Source organism: Chelonoidis abingdonii, chromosome 16 (assembly GCF_003597395.2).
Source record: "Chelonoidis abingdonii isolate Lonesome George chromosome 16, CheloAbing_2.0, whole genome shotgun sequence".
Classification (NCBI taxonomy): Eukaryota; Metazoa; Chordata; order Testudines; family Testudinidae; genus Chelonoidis; species Chelonoidis abingdonii.
In genome coordinates this window covers 22,484,642-22,493,568 of record NC_133784.1, presented here as the reverse complement: position 1 = coordinate 22,493,568, position 8,927 = coordinate 22,484,642, and positions in this window count along the sequence as shown.

Sequence of the window (8,927 nt, the reverse complement as noted above, 5' to 3'; positions counted from 1 at the left end):
CCATCCCTGTAGGATTTCGGTCATTTTACAGCAGAGCCAAACAGCTTCCAAGGGAGGGGGAGCAGGTGTCCCCCTTCCCTCAGCATAGTCACCTCTGCTTCCTTGAGGAATCCCAAGATCAGAGTGCACTAGCCAGGGAATCTAATGCCTGCAGGCTGCAGTTGTTGAACAGCCTGCTCAAAGAGGTGCATTTTGCCTAGATGGCAAGGCAGCCAGACCCTGTGCATAGGAGTGCCTTGCAGAGATAGGCTTGTATTGCAGCAGCACTGGCATGTGTGCAAGCAATGTGACAATGTTTGCACTACTGGGACCTGGTCTACACTAGGATTTTACCTTGGTATAGCTACATCTCACAGGAGGGTGAAAAATCCAAACCCTTGAAAGACTGATCTATGCTGACCTAACCCCTGGTGTAGACCACGCTTCCCACGCCCTAGCTACCATCTCTTGGGGGAGGTGGGTTTCCTGTGCCAATGAGAGAATCCCCTCCCATTGGTGTAGGCAGTGGATACAGCGGTGCAGATGGGCCCATCAAGCACAAACCCCTAACTCCAGTGCATAGTGCTTTTCACTTTGTTTGGCTGCCCTGGGGCGGGGGTGGATTGGCATAGCCTGAGAGAACCCCCCGCCCCCCAGCTGATAACACGCCCACAGTGTCATGTGGACGCAGGCTAATGCTGCTTGAGTGAGTGCCACTAGTCCTCCAATCCCTTCCCACAATTTCCCTCTCCCCACCCACGCACCCAAAAGGCCAGAGGACTTCTCCCACAATCCTCAGTGGATGATGTAGACGTTCAGGCTCTAGGACAACACCGTAGTTAAACAGCCCCTTAGCCGGAGCCCCTGGAGTCTGTGTCAGCTGGCCTGCACCAGCTATGGGGTTTTAATTGCAGTGTGGCCAGACCCTTACTGTTCTTTCTCCTTTGATTTGCCACTTCAGTGCCGGGGCTTTGAGAGGCTGGCATCAAAGAGCCATTTTCCACCCTTATGACCACATTCCTTCCTGCCATCTCCCTAGAGCGGCTGCTGCTTGGGCCACCTGTCCCCTCTGCAAGGGGGAAGAGGAGAGGCTCAGGGGCAACAAATAAAATGAGCAACAGTAGTGAAGAGAGGGAGTGGGGGGGGGATGGGTGCTGTTCCAGCACCATGCAGGAGCAGCAACAGGTGTATCCCCATCATAGTGGCCCTTCTGGGCCAGGACAATGCCTGGAGCACAGCTAGGCAGGGAGGCTGCCCTAGGTAACAGCATAGAGAGTGGCAGCTAGAGGCACACACTGCATTCTGTCCTGATGGGTTCCCCTGCCCCCCAGAGTAAATTGTACTGATCTTCTCTCATGTGCATATATTATATCCACCTCTACACAGAGTGATGCTTGCATTCCCCCTCCTGGGCCTGGAGCTGCCTCGCCTGTGAGCTGGGTATGTGTGTGCACCCTGCCCTTTCCTGATGGACTAAAACCTGCATGTGTTCCAGTATCCTGGCCAGGAAGCTGAGAAAGCAGAGCTCTGCCTGCATGCTCCCCATCCCCCCAGGGGTTTGGGCAGAGCAAACCCTGTGCTCGTCACAAGGCCAGGGCTGGGGCTGGCCTGAGACTCCTGCCAGTGTTCACTGGTTGCTGGAAGCCTTGGGAAAACACTAGCTGGTAATTGCAGGCTGCTGTAAATGGAATGTGCCTGTCTGGGGACAGCGCTGAGTGGTGGGAGAGAGCCCTGCATGACCTGATGCCCCAAGATGGACCTTGGTGGCTGCAGGATTGTGTGAGGGGCAGGTGGAGCAGAGCCCTGACCCTCCACAGCCTAGGACTGAGCCTGAACCACAGCCCTGTGGATGAGTGAGAACTGGTGTGTTTCGCATGCCACCTCCAGGGGATGAAATAAAGGGGCTGGTGAATACTCTGTGCCAAGGTTCAATCCTGTGTCTCCCGAAGTCAAGCAGAAACTCCCGCTGGGATCAGGATCAGGCTTCAAAATGAAATCTGAATAATAGAGGATAACTGCCCTCCCCTGCAACAGGGACAGTTCACTATTGGTATATAAGGGATATGAGTCCAGGAGACTTTCACCTACTTGTGCTAGCCTTGAACGTGGCCCAATGTCTGCAAAAATGCAAAGGATGCAGCTAGTGATATTTAACTCAAAGCAGGTGGGCAGTTGTTGCTAAAAGAGACAGGGCAAAGGAAGCACAGTTACAAAAATGGATCCCTGTTCCCTCTATACAGTGGCTCTCACCCTTTCCAGACTACTGGTCCCCTTTCCAGAGTCTGATTTCTCTGGTGTACCCCCAAGTTTCACCTCACTTGAAAACTACTTGCTTACAAAATCAGACATAAAAATACAAAAGTGTCAAAGCATACTTCTACTGAAAACTGGCTGACTTTCTCATTTTTACCATATCATTATAAAATAAATCAATTGGAGTATAAATATTGTGCTTACATTTCAGTGTATATATAGAGCAGTATAAACAAGCCATTGTCTGTATGAAATTGTAGTTTGTACTGATTTTGCTAGTGCTTTTTAAGTAGCCTGTTGTAAAACCAGGCAAATATTTAGATGAGTTGATGTACCCCCTGGAAGACCGCCGAATACCCCCAGGGGTACACGTACCCCTGGTTGAGAACCACTGCTCTACACTATCCCAGGACTTAATTCAAAGGCAGCTCCAAGCCAATGCTTCTTTGCCTTGGTATTGTTGGATATAAATCCTTCTTACAGTGCACAAGGCTTAGGAAAGCCATTTTTCTCTCTACTGCCCTTGTTCTGTCTTTTTTGCCCCTAGTGTCGACTGTACCCGTCTTTTAATGCAACTTGGGGAAGTCCCTGCTGCAGGATGTTATTGAGGTGAACAGTATACCCAGGATCAGAGAGAGACTAGGCACTTAAGAGGAATAAAAGGAGCACCCATTGTTACACTAGCTAGGGGGGAAATTCCAAGGCTGCGCACCTTGCTCAGAAGCGTCAGAGGCAGGATGCTAGGCTTCACTGTTCCTTCTGGAGCAGCAGTGCCTATGGCCATGGCACTGTGTTGGTGCAGCAGGTCAGGACTGAGGGGCATGAGTAGGGCGCTGCGGCAGCTCAGGGTTGTGCACTTAAGGGGTACAGTTAAGTTAGCTTCCATGGTGTCTGAGCGGGATAGTCTGCCCCTAGCTTGGCATTTCCTTTGCTAGGGGCTCCTTCAGTTCTGGAAACAGAATGTCAAAGATCACTCTCACCGATTAATCTCCTCCCCTCACAGTCCCTATGCTGAACACGCCTCCCTGGTGGGCTTCCCCACACAGCAATGTCCACTCCATGCCAACCAGGCACTCTGAGCTTCTCCACACAGAGAAGCTGGGCATGCAGCAGTGAGTGCTTCTGCACCCCTCTCCCCAGGACACGTCAACTAGGGGCCCCGCAGCAGGCGCTGCCTCCCACAGCAGTGCCCTGCCCATATCAACGAGGACTCCAGCAGAGGCATCCTTCTCCCAGCAGCATCCTGTCAATGCAGGCCTAGCAGGTTCTCCTCCACTCCATCCTAGAATAGAAACCAAGCAAAGGCTCCCCCGTACAAGGGATAACGGCCCCAAGCTATAAACCTCTGCCCAAGTATACTCTTGGAGGGAACTTGTTTCAGGCAGAGTTTATACAGACTGAGGGGAGGAGTGGGTGTCCAGTGGATGGAAACAAGCTGCAGATGATGAATCTAAGGTTAAATTAAACACTCTCGACAGCTTTATGTAATCAACTGTCCAGAACTACAAGTGTTTTCTCACTCTGTTTGGAGCGGGGTGCCCTGGTGGGTGCAGGCAGCCGGGCAAGGGCACTTCTGCGTGTCTGGTTTCAGAGCCAGGACCGCGGCAGGGAAGACACATCCAGATAGTGTCAGTGGGAGCCGGGCCAGTATTTATGGGTTCTGGAATCAGGGAGGTGGGGCAAGATTTTGGTGAATTTTCTCTCTCATAAAAAAGGACCAGTGTCCCTGGGCAACGGTCATGATCCCAGGATGAGCCAAACATGATCTCTGCCTCACCTGCAGCTCCTCCACCTCTGTGCCAATGCTCCCCTGCCTGACCAGCAGCACTTCTGCCCCCTCCGCCCCACAGCTCTCCAAATGCACCTCAGTCTAGACCTACAGCACACCCTCCCTCCCATGTTTACAGGCCTGGCCACCAACCCCACAGCTATGTCATGGCCCTTTGAACCTGAAAACTACAGTCCTCTGCAGAACAGCACCAGCTTCCCAGCTCTGCTGCTGTGCCTCACCCTGATGTGGACTGCAGCTACCAGCTGTTGTCTAGATACCAATCCACCACGAACTGGACTGAAACAAGACAGGCTTTTCACATAGACAACCAAGCAGCCTTCAGATGGTGACAACTTAGTCACTATTGACCTGGGTTGGCTTTGAGCCATTGACCGGAGTTACGCATTCCTGATCCCACTGGCCACGTAGGCTACCAGAGGTAGTGCCTCTCTCATTCAGACAAGCTCAGATAATGCTCTGGGAGCAAAGGATTGCAGGGCTGAGACTCGGTGACTTCATCTGTGCATCCTGTGGCATCATTCAATGCACCTCCATTAGAACCAATCCCTGACAGAGGGATTCGTACCCATCTACAGGAGGAAGATGATCACTATAGGGGAGAGTGTAAACACCACAAAGGGGCTACCCCACAGAATTCCTCCCAAGGGCTGTAATTAGGAGTTATGAATGGAAACTGAGCTAAGGAGTTGTCGACTGAATTTCAGGGAACGTATCCTGGCAGTGAGATCTAGGCTGTGGATCACCTCCCAGAATGGAAGTGTATGTTGTGCTTGAGCCTTCTGAGCTATACAATGGCACCAATAGCAATTACAACACACTCCCTGCTCCATCTCTCTGGCCCAATGGGGCCTGCCACGTGCACTGCACAGCTCAGCAGGTTCTTGATTGTTTCCTAAATGATCCAGGAACAACATTGCAGGAAATTGCTGGCTTGTGTTCCTCTTTGGAGCTAGATGGGCCATGCCCAGGAGGACGGGGTCAACAGCTGTGTGCAGCTTGGGGGAGCAGCCAGAGGAGACAGTCAGAAGGGGATTGCACGTAGTCTGTGAGTGTTACAGGGTGGTAAAGATCCCTGCAAGGGAAGAGAAGCTTCCTGCTAGATCAGGCTGTGGGTGACTCACTCTTAGGTTGCCTGAGATAGGAGAGCTCTGTGCCTTTAACTCCCCCTCTCCCAGATACCCGCTGCATTGGGCTGGCATTGCACTGCAGCATGGGAGAGTGAGGCGCAAATGGATTAGCCCCAGATCCTGTGCTTAAATCCAGGCTTCATGCTCCTGGGGGGCCTGATGCTGCATTCCTACTTTCACCCGCAGATGCTCTCCTGAGTCAGCAGGAGCTGGAGCCGGGGGTACTAACGAAGCATTAGAATGTGCTGCCATGCCCCCTCTGCCATTTTGGACGTGCTGAGGATGGACTCCAGGCACTGCAGCGTCTGGATGGGCAAAAATGGAGAAGCTCATCAGGGCTGCAAGAGGGACTTGGATGGTAAGTCTATGCTGCTATTAGACACCTGCGGCTGGCCTGTGCCGGCTGAGTGGGGTTCAGGCTCACGGGGCTGTTTAATTGTGGTGGCTTGGGCTGCAGCGTGAACTCTGAGACCCTTCCACCTTGCAGGGTACCAGAGCCAAGGCTCCAGCCTGAGCCTGAACGTCTACACTGCAATTAAATGGCCCCTGAGCCTAAGTCAGCTGGCATGGGCCTGTCGTGGGTGTCTAACTGCAGTGTAGGCACACCCAGAAAGTCCCCGCAATTCCTTGAGTAAAAGTGAATCATGCACTGAGTCAGGCCTTGCCTGACTGACAGGCCACGAATGACCACTGTCCCACACCTGCTCAGGGCATAAGCAGGAGGCATTCCCAGGCCATACTTCCCCCTACTGTATAGTGCGTCGCTCTGGGGCTGTGCTTACTGGATCTGAATCTGGAAAGGGGCCTCTCTCTGCGTATTCGTTTGAGTGGTGTATGAGTGTGCTGCTACTTGCATCTCCATGTATATGTAATGTGTAAGGGGTGGTACCACTATGCATGGACACATACTTGTCTGTATATATCTGTGTGCAGAGACACATACCTATGTCTGTGGGCCCAGCCTGTGCCTCTGTAAAAACAGATGAGTATGCACTTGTCTGCATGTACACGTGTGCTGAAATCTCTCTATGCTCCATGAATTCCACGGAGGTTTTAGTTCCTACGGTGAAGCATGATGGATTCCCCAGCAGCTGTGGCTGCTCCCTGCTTAATGCAGGGGCTCTGGGCAAGGCAGCTGTCGTCTTTCTCTAAATGAGATGACAAAGACAAAAATAAACAAGTTCCTTTCCCTCCCTGCCCCACTTCCCTTCCCTGCTGTGTTTCCCCTGGTGCTTCCAGGCAAGGGGAACAGCCCTCTGTGCTGTGAGTGTGCACGGGTCGCTGGATGGCATGTACTGTTCGTGTGAGCCTTACACGTACTTAACATCTCATCCCTTGTGCAAGTGACCTTAAGAGGCAGAAGTGTGATGAACACTGGGCGCAGAGCCCATGTGACAGCAGGGTAGCCAACACATGTACTGTGAAAAAGTGGCCTGTAACCTCCAGTCATTTGGGGTGATACATATGAGTCAGGAAACTGCCTGTGCAGAGTCCTGATGGCGGAGAGAGGGAGGGAGCAGGAGGAAGGGATGAATTCTGCAGCGCTCAAACTGGGAAAATGCTGACGGGGTATAACAGGCACATTCTGTGCAAGCTTCCCTCATACCCATTCTCTGTCAGGGCCCCTCCATCCTGACTAGTAACCCCCTGATTACTTCAGCACTGTGACTCTCACACAGTCCTGCCAATGCCCCTCAGTCCTGATTGGCAAGATTCAATGTGGTTATCGCAATTATCACCCCATATGGATTTCTCCCAATAGTGGCAACACGGAAGCATGCTAAGTTCCAGGAATGTGAAGGAACAGGCTCTGTCTGCTCTCAGCATAACCTCCCCATGCGCCTCCTTTGGTTGAGCTGCTTTTGCTTTTCACTATTTGCCTTTCATACCTGCCTAGTAGGAGAACTCGTCGTTCCCAGGTATGTGGTAATAACGATGGTAGCAGACACAGCTCCATCCCCCTGATAACTCAGTGCCAGAGAGCCTGGCAGCAGCTCTGGTCCAGGTCAAGGGAACTTTATGACACTTATTGACACTTGGGGCTGTGAGCTCTTCCTTCAGTTTTTATTCTTTTATGTTGTGATGTAAAGAATTCCCAGCCCTTCCAGGCTTCAGCTGTTCTGTCAATTTCAGTCCATCTGCTGGGCAGTTGCCTCTGCTTTCTCCTCCTCCCCTATTCTGTGTACGGAGCTGTATTCATCAGAACTATGCCGAGTTCTCTGAGAACCTGGTAAATCCCAGCTGCTGCCACTCTCTCTTGTACTGAAAAGAATTTTCCATCTGTTCCATGGAGAGCATCAGTGGGATGAGGGCTTGGCAGGCTGCTCTCCAGGGAGCAGATCTTTGTCTGTCTGGAGGGGACACATACATCTCTGGGAGTTCTGCTCCCTGAGATTCCATTCTGCTGGCACCATGCCCCTTATGGCTTGTAATGCAAATGGGGAATGACTGTGCCCATTGATGGCCAAGGTAATTAATACCACCCTAGGAGGGGTTAGGGAACTGGCTTCCCTCTAATAAGTGTCTGTTAATCCCATAATTTGGAAGCTATTGTCTGTAGCTGGCGCATTTACCAGCTCTCTCTCTCTGTCTCTAACCTTCCATTCTTGAGCAAGGCAGTTACAGTGTTGGCTGGAGGCCTCAGGGTTCCTTCATCCCTCCCCGCTCTGGTTTCAGGCCTCAGTAATGCACAGAGCCTGCACTTGTCTCACTGGCTGGCAGTGGGCCAAGGACAGGTGTTAATGCTGATGATTTCAGATCACTTGTCTGCCTTTGACATTGTTGACGGTGGGGTTTTGTTGATTTGCCGCAGGGAGCGAATCTCCACCTTCTAGGAATTGTCCACTCTTTCTCCAGCAGATGAATCCTTCTAGAAGGCAGTGGGCCAAGCTGGCATAGGGAGTTACCACCTGCACCTCCCCTCTACCAGCAAGCGTGGGTCTGGTATGGCCCAAAAGCTGCAGGAAGCCCCCAGGTGCTGAGGAGATGACAGTCACTGCAGTGGGAAGAGGTGTCCCAACTGATCAGTGATTACGTAAGTAATCAACCAGTGAATATGATGCCTCAGAGTAAACTCTAAGCCAGACAAAATATTGTCACATGAGCCCCAGTAGGGTGGAGAGCCTCTGGGACTGTGGCTCGGGATTCACCCATCTCTAGCTATCAATGCCACCAGTTCAGATCCTATCTGGTGGCTCGTACTGCTGCCATCTCCACACTGTCTACCCTTGATCTCTCGCCATCGAGAGCCCACTGTTTGGAAGAGCGGTTTCATGAAGTGGCCTGGCTCCTTCTTCCTTGACCAGCCTGGCAGGTCTTCTCTGTGGGGGGTGAGCCACAAGGCAAACGAAGCCAGATGGCAGCTGTGCCGAGTTTGCACAGATTGAGAGGAAGAGGGCTGGGCTTCTCTCCAGACAAAGCCCAGGGTCAGAAAGGCAAGACAAGTGCGTGGCAGTCACACCTCAAGCTGGACCAGCAACATGGCCTTCTTTCCTGGCTGTTTGCCAGATTCCACACTCTGATGAACCACTGACCCTGAATGGCAAGAAAATGTGTGCAGCTGGTACACTGCTCCTCACACTAGGCTCAGGCCTCTGCCCAGAGTACGCCTTGCAGACTCCCTTATTAATTATAGCAACAGCAAGCAGTGCAGTGCTTTCCACTCTAATCCCCTCTTTCAGCATCTTGGAACCTTTACCTTCTGCCTTTGGGACTGAAGTTCTCTCCTTGCAGAGGAATGGAGCTCTTGCTGGTTAGAGTTTGAGCAGAACCAATTC